General features: G+C 39.4%; 1 protein-coding gene across 2 annotated transcripts in view; it reads left to right on the forward strand.

Annotated features, from left to right (window-relative positions):
- Window positions 1-7,442: 7,442 nt before the first annotated feature.
- The window catches only part of LOC114665830 (guanine nucleotide-binding protein G(I)/G(S)/G(O) subunit gamma-4), a 42,096-nt gene continuing 35,327 nt past the window's right edge, over window positions 7,443-14,211 (forward strand). The window contains exon 1 of one of the 2 annotated variants that reach the window (XM_028820467.2): window positions 7,443-7,822. The gene's annotated coding sequence lies outside the window, so the exon portion shown is untranslated. Of the gene's footprint in view, window positions 7,823-8,273; window positions 8,383-14,211 lie in introns of those variants that run through there. The other variant, XM_028820468.2, reaches the window with a different exon arrangement.

Below are 14,211 nucleotides of genomic sequence, written 5' to 3' on the forward strand. Positions count from 1 at the left end.
ACACCTCACCAGGGAGGCGTCCAGGAGGCATCCTGATCAGATGCCCGAGCCACCTCATTTGACTCCTCTCGATGTGGAGGAGCAGCAGCTGTACTCTGAGCCCCTCCCGGATGACTGAGCTTCTCACCCTATCTTTAAGGGAAAGCCCAGACACCCTGCGGAGGAAACTCATTTCAGCCGCTTGTATTCGCGATCTTGTTTTTTCAGTCACTACCCATAACTCATGACCATAGGTGAGGGTAGGAGCATAGATTGACCGGTAAATTGAGAGATTTTCCTTACGGCTCAGCTCCTTTTTTCACCACGACAGACCGATGCAGAGCCCGCATCACTGCGGACGCTGCACCGATCCGCCTGTCGATTTCACACTCAATTCTTCCCTTACTCGTGAACAAGAACCCGAGATACTTGAACTCCTCCACTTGGGGCAGGATCTTGCTCCCAACCCTGAGAGGGCACTCCACCCTTTTCCAACTGAGGACCATGGTCTCGGATTTGGAGGTGCTGATTCCCATCCCAGTCGCTTCACACTCGGCTGCAAACCGATCCAGAGAGAGCTGAAGATCACGGCCTGATGAAGCAAACAGGACAACATCATCTGCAAAAAGCAGTGACCCAATCCTGAGCCCACCAAACTGGACCTCCTCAACGCCCTGGCTGCGCCTAGAAATTCTGTCCATAAAAGTTATGAACACAATTGGTGACAAAGGGCAGCCTTGGCGGAGTCCAACTCTCACTGGAAACGGGTTCGACTTACTGCCGGCAATGCGGACCAAGCTCTGACACCGGTTGTACAGAAACCGAACAGCTCTTATCATAATTGATAATTGATCATATTGATAAGGGCAGCTGCCAGTTGTTTACCGTAAATGTAGCTTCTTTTTTTTAAACAGTGTAGGAAGAGTTGTGGTTAATACATACATATTCCATTTAAGAGTTCTGTAGGCCACTGTGCTCTTGTGAACCTTCAATGCCGCAAAATGTTTTTATAACCATCCCCAGATCTGTACCTCAACACAACCCAGTTTCTAAGCACTGCAGGCAATTCCTTCAACCCCATTGCATAGTTTTTTGCTCTGATGCACTTTCCCAACATGTCCAATCAATTGAGTTAGCCACAGGTGGACTCCAAACAAGGTTTAGAAACATTTCTATGATAATAAATAGATTGGGATACTATAACCGTGCGGGTCCAGCTCCATGCTCCCTCTTCTCAATTGGGAGCCTCTTGAACCAGACACTGTCGATAGTCTTGATCGAGATGAGCTGTACAAATGAGGACACCACATGCAAGGGGAAGGTGCAAAAAAGTTCAGTGCTTTTATTTAAACCAATCGACAAAAATGTGTTCAGAAAGAAAGTGCAATGCTCAAAATTCATAAATAATTCATAAAACAAGGTGTTAAGTGGAGGTTAAAATAATCCCAATAAATATATCAATACATTAAAACAAGATTAAAAAAAAAAAAAAAACGCTGCCAGAAAACAGTCCTTTTTTAAAAAGCCCAGTGCATTCCTCTATTAACTGGTGGCTACTCTGCTTGTCCTGTACAGGCCTTGCAGCAGAGGAGTCACCCTAACAGCAGAATGCAGCTGACATTCCTTCAGGTCCAGTAGACTGCCATCCAATGGTTATGGAAAGGCTCCCTTGCCGGACCAAGACTTGGTCCACCACAGCCAGGGCGCTCATGCTGAAGCTCTCCTACCAGGCCTCCTCGACCCCTGCTGCCTTACCGGTCTTATATGGCGAGTTTCTCCTTTAACACACATTTCTCTGGCTCCCCAAGTTGCTCAGCCAGAGTGATTACTCCTTCAGCCCCAGGCATCAGGCTCTCATTTCCCAGCTTGCCTGCCTTCTCTCACTCATGCCTGCTCTCCTCAGCTTGCTCACACCGACTGCTTCCGCCTCCTGCCCACGCCCCCCTTCTCTGTCAGTCTCTTTTCTTTCTTTTTTAACCTTGTCTTTTCTTGATTTCACCCCTCTCTCACACTCGGCTTCCTCTTTTAAAATGGGGGTGTGGTATGGACAACCACATTGCGTCTGGGAACCACTCTCGCCACGCTACTACACCCCCTCCTACCAAGACGCAATTTCAGCGATTTGTTTATTTAAAAAGATGTCGATCAGCCATGGACCTCACTTTACCACAGATTTTTTTATTTTTAATAGATTTACAAAAAATGATAAAATCCTTCCTTTACTTTGTTATTCTGGGATATTAATATAGCAGAAAATTGAAATTAAACAATTTTAGAGCAAGGCTACAAAATATCAAAAAGCAAAAAAATGAAGTGGTCTGAATACTTTCTGAATCCACTCAATCTATCCATACATTCATCCATCCATCCATCCATCCTAAAACTGTGACATTGATGGATGGAGGAGCATTTGTTCTGTGTTGTCAGTAGAAGTGAGAGCCAAGATGTAGTAGTAGTATTAAAGTCACAAGTACAGGTTACAGTAAAATTCATACTTGAATGTATGACCAACATGCAATGCATCACCACTCTCTAGCACCTTTTAATTTAATAAAAAGCACAAAATAGCTTACCTAATGTTCTCCTTTCCTCTGTTCATGTCCGGTATATTTCCCTTGGGAAATTGTTTTCAGGTGATGGTCTATGCACAGGCTTCCACCTCTCAGAATCGGATGATGTTAGGAGTGGTGTCCCTCAAGGGCCAGTGCTGGGCCACTGCTATTTATAATAATCTAGAATTCAGACTAATTAAAGAGGAACTTGGACAGCATAGAGGCTTGGGGAGATTTGTGGTAAATGTAATTTAATGTGAGTAAATGTAAAGTATTACACGGAGGAGTTAAAAGTATTATGTTTCAATACACAATGGGAGGCCTGAATTTTGAAAATACTCCTTATGTGAAAGACCTAGGGGTAATAGTGGACTCTTCGCTGTCTACATCAAGACAGTATTCAGAAGCAGTAAAGAAGGCTAAAAGAATGTTAGGTTATATAGCATCACTTGTGTGTAGAATGCAAAGTCAAAAGAGGTTATGCTTAAGCTTTATAATACACTAATGAGACCGCACCTGGAGTACTGCATGCTGTTTTGGTCTCCTGGCTACAAAAAAGACATACAAGTGCTAAAGAATGTCCAGAGAAGAGCAACCACACTGATTTCAGGACTGCAGGGGAGGAGTTTTGCTTTTATTTTAGGCAAACGGAGATAAAGAGGTGACATGATTGAAGTGTTACTTTAAAGAACACAGGAGCACATTGGAAATTTATTTTCTCACAGAACTATTGACAAATGGGATAAATTACAAAGTAGTACTGGGTTTGCTGTAAGACACCTTTAAACCATGGCATTGTATCATATATAAACTGTATAGGATAAAATGGTGTTAGAGATGAGCCTCTTTTAAAGGTTCTTTCCTTATTATAAGCATAAACGTAAAGGAACACAGAGCACTTACATTAAATGCAACACCAAAAAAGCTACTCTCCACCCCCCCCCCCCCCCCCCCCCCTCCAGTTTGTTAAAAACACCCCATTATTTAGTGTGTCTTTCTGCTTAGCTGAAACATAACACAATCAAAACATAGGTGTCTAAGCCCTTGACACCTTCCCCTCAAAGATGGTCCCCCTTTTTCTTGATACAGTTTGTTCTGAAACTAAATGTTCTTCACATTAAAGTTAAGTCAGTAATCATATTTAGCATTGCTTAAAATCATTAACAGAACTTAATTTGCATTTAAACATTGTTATGTAAAGGTTTAATCTGTTTCTCTGCCTGAACTGGTTACAGATGAACCTTGCAATGTACTTTAAGTTTACAAATGTCCTTAAATAATTTTTTTTTCTTTCTTGTTCCATTGATAGAGGGCTAGCCTTTCTCTCTTTTTTTAATCCTTCCTCCTGGCATACAGATGGAATTTCCTGTGGTTCCTCCATTTCTCTTATTGCTTTTGAGAGAGGGCAATGTAAGCTCGTGTGGTCTGTACGCTGTCTTAGCACTTCAGCTAGACTCTACCACTCTTTTTCATCATCCAGTTTTATCAAGATGGGATTGCCTGGGTGCAGTGTGGGGGGGTGGGGTAGTTTTCTGTCCCCAAGTCTCTTGTTATAATCGTAAGCCTGTTTTCCTTTGCCTCTTTCATTCCTTTTACAAACCTCTGTCTCGTCAGGCCATTCTGGAAATAGATTCTTTTTCAGCATCAACAGAGCTGTCCTTATTCTTCTTCATGTTAACAGTTCTGTTGAACTTGCACCCGTAGAAATGGTTGTAGTTGCTTGTTAAGTCATCAGCACTAAAAGAGGATGTTTTTGTTACGAAATACTCTTGCCACACTGAATCCACCCTTTCAGTGTGTCAGTTTGCTTGAGCATGGTTGGAACTTGATGTATGATATTCAAAGTCATACTGTGTCATGCACTGTTTTCATTCTTCACTCAAACTGCCGACCATTGTCACGCAGTGTTTGTTCGAGTACACAGAACCTTACAAAGATGGCTTCGAGTTAATTGATGACTTGTTCAATTGTTACAGCTGGTAAATGGAGCCTTACCAGGTATCTGGAGTAATAATCAGAAACGGTTAAATAGCTTCTTCGTTTATAGTTACAAAGATCTATGCCAGTGTGTTGCCATGGCCTTTCCAGCAGTGGCATAGGATGCAACTGCCCCTTTTGTTGCGTTTTTCTATGCGTGATTCAATACTGGCAGTTCTCTGTTCTTTCCTTAATACTGAAGGTCATCCCTGGCCATTCCCCTATCATTTAAATTTTTTTTTCTACCTTTTTATATTCCTGTGCAACAATCCTTGATTATCTCTTAAGATGTCAGTTCACATTGATTCTGGAAATACGATTAGACTTTCTATTGTTATTAAGCCAGCCACTTCTGACAATTCATTCTGACAATGTAAATTTCTCTTACATGAGGTGGTACGTTCTTTGTTCAATCAGGCCAGCCTTCTTTTGTTAACTTCCAGATCACTTGCAGTTGATCATTAGATGTTGTCTCTTCTGTCAACTTATCTATTTTTTTCATTGACACTGGACAGCTTTCTATTACCTCATTAACTTGACTCGTTACTTCTTCAGAGCTGAGGTCTGTTTGTTTTGGGCTCTGGATAGGGCCTCTGCCACCACTAGTTTTTCTAGATTTAAATTCAGCTGTTACGTTAAATAAAGCCCATCAGCCTGAGCAGTAATCAATGGCATTTTACTGACATGGTGTTGAGATCCCTTCTTATTAATTTAGGAGATCAGTGGCTGTTTTCTTTTGTGTTATGCCTTGTCTTTTCCAAAGATTATTATGTCGTCCACATATACCACTACTCCTTCTAGCTAAATCATTTTTATTTGAAATATTCCTGGTATGTATGTTGCAGATGGAATAATATATGTAGTGAGAAATCTGCTTTTCGCTTCTAGTGGGATTTGCCAACGTGCACTTGCAGCATCAAGTAAAGAAAATATTCCGCCACTGTAGGCATTAAACTGACCGATACAGTCTAGTTTTCCTCCTGGGCTCTTCAGGGTTGTATCTGCTCTCTGTACATTGCTCTCTGTATATCTGTTTGTTAATAACCACAGCGTCTGGTCCCGTGTCTAACTTGAAATACACCTGCTTACCGACTATGTTCAGCTTCACTATCTGGTGCTGTATGATGCTTTTCCCATTGTGGATCACTCCTAGGTCGAAAATGTTTTCCATTTTGCCTATCGTACCCTCTCATATTGACTTAGAGTGGCATACTCTTGCCACTGTTAATTTGTTCTAATATGGGGTAGGATTACTTTCTAAATACTGACAGATTTCAGCTGGATTTTTGACTTTCCATGCCTTTTTGCACCTCCTTTTCTTCATGTGTTCAATACTTATTCCTTGTATTATTCCACTTTATTACACATAACTTATGGACTTATCTGTTTTGATTTCTTTGTATGTGTGGGTTACTTGGGTTGTTACTGACATCTGGTGAACATTTCACGACAATAGCCCCATTAGAAATATATTTGCTGAGAAAAAAGTTGAAGCACTCAATATTTATTTTCCCGGCTGTATATCCAAAACCGCAGATTTCCTTTGGTTCAAACAACGCTGCCTTCTGGCTTCTGTTAATGTTTGTAAAAGCATGCACATCCGTGGACACCGTTTGTTTTATGTACAAGGTATTCATCGAATTTTGCAGTTACAGTATGAAAATTGTTCACATCTTTCCAGTACTTGAAATTATACAGTAAACGGCCTCCATTCCCATGGCATACAGTTTATTAAGGTGATAACCTGTGTTTTTCTTTCCTCATCCTGAAGCTTTGTTGCAATTCTACATCTAGAATTCTAGATCACTCAGTAAGATGAGTGAAGTCAAAACTATCAGATGGTTGAATTTCTGCTTTTTTTTCTAGTCCTTTATGCTACCGACATCTCCACTTGACAAGACTGCATTTAGAGAAACTTTCTTTATTATTAGCATAAACACGGTGCACTTACTGTACATTAACTGCCAATGCACCACCAAAAAAGCTACACTCATTCCCCCACCTGTCTATTCAAAACGCCTCATAATTAAGTATCTCCTTCTGGTTGGTTGTAACATACCTCAACCAAACCTAGCTGTCCAATCCATTGAAACACTGGTCCTAAGGAATAGAGCCTTTGGCGCGACTGATGGGTTGTTTATATCTGACTAGAACCTGGTGGTCAGGTTGCCTATTTAGTGCAGTCTTTTAATTTATCTTCTTCTTTCGGCTGGTCACGTTAGGGGTTGCCACAGCGGACCATCTTCTACCATATCATAGTTTTTTAATTTATATCAAAATAATAATAAAAAAAAACAGTTTATGCATTCTGCCCAGTAAATAGAGTTGGGTTTTATGAATGCCATGGACTTAGCCTTAATGTTTCTGCCATATTTTACTTTTGATTTATTCCATTAATCATGCTCCAGCGTATGATGAACACGGCATCTGTAAAGTTTTTGTTGCACATTATTTTTTTCCGCTTTTCAAACTCTTTGAGTACGTGTTCTCTGGGCGTCTGTTCTGGCATCACTCAAGTCCTCTCTTTCCGTATGCCCGCCTACTCTGGAGCGCATGTAGCGGGCAGCTGCTTGTGAACCTTATGTGTGTGCGCGCGCACAGCAGCTGGGAGACCCGGTGATGTAAAGCATGATGTAAAACGAAACGGGGAAGCCTGCTGGTTACTTTTTTCATCAGCGTTCTGCTGCATCGAGTGAGTGAATGCGGTGGGGTGGGGGGATTGTTGATAAACTAACAATTAAAAATAAAATTTTGTACGGGTGGCACAGGGTCCCGCTGGTACCTCTCGTTTTCAAACGTTTTTAGGAGTACTAGCCAGAAATCTTACAATAGGGGTCACAATAAGCACACCATCCTGCCAAATCCCCCCCCCCCCCCCCCCGCCCATACACATAGCGGGGGCGGGGCGCGTGAGTCGCGTGCTGGAGCGAGTCGTGACAGTCCTCCTTGCGCTCTGTAGTTCCCTCGTCTGAGAGAGAGAGAGAGAGAGAGAGGGGAGAGGTCTTTCCCGGTTGTATTCATCAGTGGTCCGTCGCTCCAGGTCCTTCTGCGGATCAAGCATCACCCCCAAGTGTCCTCATCGAAAAGGAACACCGGAGTGCAGCGGGCGCGTGACCAGCAGAGCTCCAGATTAGGGTGGCACACTCTATAGCATGCCGGCGACGAAACGTCTTAAACGGTGAACGGGCACATTCTCTTGGGTGCGCCGGAGCTTGCCTCCATAGGTATTACCTCCTCATCTTATTGTGCTTGTGATTGTCCACGCGAGGCGCAAACCCCCAAGTGGCGCGTCTTTGTCTAGCGGTGCACTTCAGGTAAGCAATTCCCATCCCCTCCCCCGCACCTGTCACCCGGGCAGACACCCATTCCATTTGCACCGTGTACCAAAAATGTAGTTTTATGCAATACAACGACGGGTCAGAAGTATTTCTTCACAGTGCATTATCAAAGGCGGTAGAATTAGATCACGATGGGGTTTTCAATGTAGTTAGTGATACGTGTGCGTGGTGGCGAGAAGAACCGTTTCACCGTACAGATCTGCCTTACAATCTAAGATAACGCAGCGGACAGCATCGTAGGTAGAGCTGGGAATAAAAGAAGCACAAGATCAGCAGTGTGTTCTTCAGCTTAGCCTGCCTGGCAGCAAAATGAGAAACGATTACCCCACCCCCAGTATGACAGGCGAGCGGTGGTCTGACCCACATAAATTACTTGCGGAGTGCTCGTCAGCAGAATCCGGTGGCTAGTCTTCAGTTGCGAAAGAGCTTAGCAGCAGCTGATGAAAAGTTTAATGTGCGAGAAGGATGGCCTCATGTGTAATTAACCAAGTACTTAAGAATGCATGGCCTTCGCTAATATTTTAGCGTTTTCACAGGTAATCTTTTATTTATTTTTTTTAACATAAAGCCGTTTCGTCCTTTTACCCAGTTTTTTTCACACTAGTTTGCTATCTATCTATCTATCTATCTATCTATCTATCTATCTATCTATCTATCTATCATGATTTTCTCCACATTTTCCGTAGTTTACATTTTAATTACTAGCCACGTTTGACTATTCAACTGTTTATTTATCACAGTCAGTTTTAGAGATCTTTAGTGTGAAAGATTTTCTTGGATCAAATGCAATTTTTTACCTTGGTTATCACTTTTTTGCCTTTCCATACATAATTTAAAATATTTTGCATATCATTCTTGCAGAAGAGTAGTTGGGTTTTTTTGTAAGTTATTCTTTAAGACAGCAGAGGCTTCAGAACACATACCATGCAAAACTTAAACTAGTTGTTCTTTTACACATGTAGACGACGGTAAAATTGTCAATACCTCTGTCTTTTAGGTTAATTTTCTTACATTTTCTCCAAATAATCCATCAAGCCTTTTAATAAATGATGCCAAGTATTGACTTTGACAGATATTGGATAGAAGCTGAGGATCCCTAAATGAAAGTGCCCTTTGTTTAGATAAAGTAAGCAATAAACTATGGTAGTATGGTAGCATTATTGTAAATCTTGAAGCTATCAGAACACACAGGGGAGTCTTAGGAACAGTGTCAATGAACCTGTAGATCAGAGGATGTCGAATAAGAATATAGTGCATATAGATGCATAGTAGACCATTATATATTAATATGATATGATGAAGTGTGATTTGTATGAAAATCAAAATAATCAATTCTATTAAATAGGTAAGAGGTTTAGATGATGGATGGATGGATGAAGGTGTTATTCTTTTCAAACTTCAGTGGACTCAGTGTTTTGGGGTTTTCCTTTTTGTAAGTCAGAATTATTAAATAAAACAGATTTTCGCTTCATTGAATATTCCTTTTTGGGTTGGGTACTCTTAGATGACTGTACTGTATTTTGCATTCTAAGTTTGCAGGCTTTTCCCCAATTCATAATTTACACCTGTTCTTTTTTACAGTAAAGTTTTGTAGCACTGCATCAAACACAGCTTATCTAAAGATGTTTGCAAAACAAATTGTGTGAAGAAATTACAAATGTATGAATTACTGAGAAGCTTTAATCCATCCACCTTCTGAATCATATTTTTCATTACTGAGTCATGGGGAACCAAAGTTTATTCCAGGACCTTTCAGTTTCAGGCAGGGGCTGACTAACCTTGAAAGTAATGACATGCAATTATTTGGCACATCCCCTTATTTACTATTTGTGTGTCAATTTAGAATCTGCAATTAATAATAAGATTGTTCATCTTTGGGATGGTGTAAGAAACAAATACATTTAACAGAACAAAAATACAAACATTTATCTGCAAGGTATACCAAAAATTAAAAATACAAAAATCAATAATGATACTGATAATGATTTCATTTTTGTAAACCATGCAAATTTGATCTCCTGAAAATGAATTGGGAACAAATGTAGTTTAAGGACACAGGGACTGATCAGTGCCAACTTTGGGAGTGCTGCAAGTGAAACATTATTTACATATAAGCAACATGCTTATTAACATTGTACTTGCAATTTAATGAGTTCTAAATAATTTTAAGAATGAAAGTAATAATTATGGGGTGACAATGGTAAGCCCAGGTGACTCACAGCTCCAAGAGGCTGGAGTTTAATCCCAGACCAGTTACTGTCCTCCTTGGAGTCTGCAGGAACACCAATGAAACAACAGACAGGTTACATAAAACTTCAATTACATTTACCAACTCCAGTAATGAAACATTTCATTTGAGCACCAGTGCTTCTAATCTTTGTAACTTGAGCTTATCAGCATCCATAATTGCAATTTTTGTGGTCATTATAGATTTGTAAAGCATTTTAAAGTCTTAATAGTGTATTGCAAATCTATAATGTCTTCCATAGTGTAATCTGAAGGTATCGAACTTTCCAACATCATCGTGTCCTTCAGGCTGATGCACATTATCACCATGCCTTCTTCAGGTATTCTGTTTATTCTCCTACAGATGTGTAGGTTTGGTTGATGACTAAGTGTAAATTGGACTAGAAAAAATGAGTAAGTGTAAGTGGGACTTACACTGGTTTTGCCTCATACCCAATGTTGTTACGGTAGCTTTCAAATCTTTAGCCTTGAACTGAATGTGTTCAGGAAATTGTTTTTTGGATGATATAATAACTAAGATGTAGACTTATGCAGAATGTTTAGCACTGATGCCTCACACTGCTCAAGCCCAGGTTTAACTCCCAGTTGTGGAGTGTCCTATTTGCAATTTGCATGTTTTTAGCATTTTTAACAAGTTTCCTCAAGGTATCCTTGATTTTTTCCCACAGTCCAAAGACTGGTTAAATTGGCTGATATTGCTAAATTGCATCTATACTAGCAATGCTGTACATCTTCTTTGTGACCTACAAGCATTCAGGTCTTTCAGACAAAGAATTATTCAGCAGAAGTGTGTCAAAAAACGTGATTGGGGCTCCTTTTCGCCAATAGCAATATGCCTGTATAACGCCTCACTTTGACTATGGGTGCTCTTTTTATTATAAGCCAAGTCAGGAGTTTCTTTTTCTTTTTAGTTTTCCTTCATTGAAATCATGCTATTATGAAATTGAAAGGCGGATTGCTGTTTGTTATATTTCTTGTGTTGTTGTAAAAAGCCAAATTTCATCTAGGGGCAGATATCTATCTATCTATCTATCTATCTATCTATCTATCTATCTATCTATCTATCTATCTATCTATCTATCTATCTATCTATATCTGAACACATGACTATACATGTTTGCTCATTAATTAGTATCTCACCCTCTGTGAGGCCCTGCATTGTTTATTTTGAACCAAGAAAAAAATTCCATGGGGGAATGAATGAATGAATGTGGTGCTCACATGTTTAACTGATAAACCATCTATTTATAATAGCATCTTCTTTAAGTCAATACTGTTCTGAGGATACAAGCACATAAACACAATATAGTTGCTATATATATATATATATATATATATATATATATATATCCATCCATTTTCCAACCCGCTGAATCCGAACACAGGGTCACGGGGGTCTGCTGGAGCCAATCCCAGCCAACACAGGGCGCAAGGCAGGGAACCAATCCCGGGCAGGGCGCCAACCCACCGCAGATTATATATATATATATATATATATATAATAATTTATTTTATTTTTTTCTTTTTCATTTAGAAAGCAGCAGGCAGGCCAGGTGTGTTTTCTAGAATCACACAGTGAGCCAGTGGTGGGGATTGAACCAATAATTTTCTGAAAGAACAAGGCACAGCTTCATCCCATTTAAATCCAATCAAGTAAAAAGGAGCCTGAACTCAGAAACAATTCAAACTAAACAACATACTGTAAAATGACTGCAGCAAAGGCTTGATAAACCGTCTTTAGTTAACAATCTAAGAGTTTAATGATGCCAGTGAATCACAGCCTCAATGAATTGATGATATGTAATTAATTAGAAGCCAAATACCATGTTTTAAACCACTTTAACTTAGTCCCATGTGGAAATAACTGGGCACTAACAGGGGTGTGTTTTTAAAGCACAGAAATATCCAGAAAAAATATGGGCAAATTATATACCTTAGCCTCAAATTCATCCTTTCACATCAGATTTGAATCTCAAGTTAACAGGGAAAATATCAGTTTTAACTTTACTGTCCCAGCTATTATGGACAGAATTTTAGAATTCGTACATTGCATGCAGGTTGCCACTGTGTTATTGTAAATCAGAGTTAGCTTCTTGTAGTTGAGCTTACACTGCATTTACTATATACTGTATTAAATGCTAATTTTACCAGAATGTACTTCTACTGTATATGCTTGTCCATATTAAATTATATTTTCAAAGTATTTCCCAGGTTTTGGGAATCATCCAGTTATTTTTGTTACTCATCATATTGTACTGTTCTTGACTTAAACATGTCTTAAGTACAGTAGTTAGTTACAACAGGCAGCACAATATCAAATACAATCTTATAAAGAGTGAAGTCTAAAGCATTCATTGGTGATAGAATCCACAATGCTGATTAGCCAAGCTTTAATTAATTAACCAATTTAGCTTCTTATCGATTTATTTTAATTGAATCAATCAAGTTGTAATTAGTCAAGTGAATGATATCTCAGCAGAGGGCCTTAAAGCATTAGCTTTGCATTGTGTTCTTCCATTACCCCTCCACTCAAAGTAAACTCAGTGCATTTTTCAGTATTCTTGGAGTGCCAAAAAGTGATATGAGCAGAAGAGATGAGAAATAGTAATGGAAGTTTTGAATTCCATTACAAGCAGAACTGAGTTGAGATTTTTTTTTTAACATAAGTTCTAAGCAGACATCCTGTGATTTGTATTTCTTTGTTTTTCTTCCTACCTCATTGCCTAATAATAATGATTGTCCGCAGATACAGGTTCAAAACTGCAAATTGTTTCTCCAGTACAAAATAAAATACCTTCTCAAATCTAAAATCATAACCATTCATTCATTTTTTTTTAAACCAGTTATCCAGGTCATGGTCACAATGGCTACAGCCTGGTCTGGCAAAATCAGGTTCAAGGCAGGAATTGACCCTGGACGTGGTACCAGTCCATCATCAGAGACACTCAAGCATATGTTTACACTCATTTAGTTACATTTTATTATGCTTTATTTATGACATGACTGGTTGGAAGGCAAGGGCATCTAATTCAAAAATTAAGATTTGGTCACCAAGAAAAGAATTAACCCATTGCATAATGTTATCTATGTGTTTTTATTTATTTATTTTTTTTAGTCTGCTATCCCTATCCCTTGCAAACTACAATGATTGATTTCCATAGTTCAATCTGTGAGACTGGACATAGCTGGCAAGACCAAGGTCGAGAGGCCTTAGCTAAAAATGGATTATTGCAGCCATATGGAATAGATGGTACAAGATTATCTGTATGGGGGTCATTATTTTCTCTGTTAAGTTCATCACTCCCACTTTTGACATATATGTCTCATTCTGCTTTATAGTATAGAAGACCTTCCCTCAAATTATTACTCAGCAAGCTGATTGCCTCAAGATGTGATATTGGTGTAGCATTACTTTATATTGATCTTAAAGATGCCTGTAACACCCCTTCTCTGTCTTTAAAACACCGATTCTCAACCAAGAATCCCATAGGATAGTATGTTGATCCCTCTTTTATGACTGTGTGACCAAAACAGCTCTAACTCCATCATTAAATTTACAGCCGACTCCACCACCATAGTAAGATTGAACCACACATGATGAGAAGGGTAACAGAGAAGGGTTTTTGCTTTCTAATACTATGGGGCCAGAGCATGAATCTCTCCATTAATTAAATCAAAATTGTTGGTCAAAAACTTCAGAAATCAGGAGGAAAACCACACTCCCATCTGCATTTAGGACGATGCTGTTTAGACGGTCAGCAACTTTAAATTTCTTAGAATCTCCTTCACTAACAATCTGCAGTAGGCACAGCACATCTTGGCTGAATCAAGAAGACTCATTAATGCCATTACTTCCACAGATACCTGAACAAAGCCTGCATGTCTCCATCAATGTTTGCTAGCTGCATAACATTCTGATACTGTATGGCTGATGACTACAGTAAGTCAGATCGGAATATTACTGATACACCCTGCAAAAAAGGCTTAGTTTATGTAACACATGCTGTTTTAGAAAAGGTTTATTAAAGGTATCCATTGTTATGTACAGACATGTTTAACATCCCTTTATTCTGGCAAATGGTACAGTACAGGTAGATCATTATTAGATTTAGGGACAG

Source organism: Erpetoichthys calabaricus, chromosome 15, assembly GCF_900747795.2.
Source record: "Erpetoichthys calabaricus chromosome 15, fErpCal1.3, whole genome shotgun sequence".
Taxonomy (NCBI): domain Eukaryota; kingdom Metazoa; phylum Chordata; class Cladistia; order Polypteriformes; family Polypteridae; genus Erpetoichthys; species Erpetoichthys calabaricus.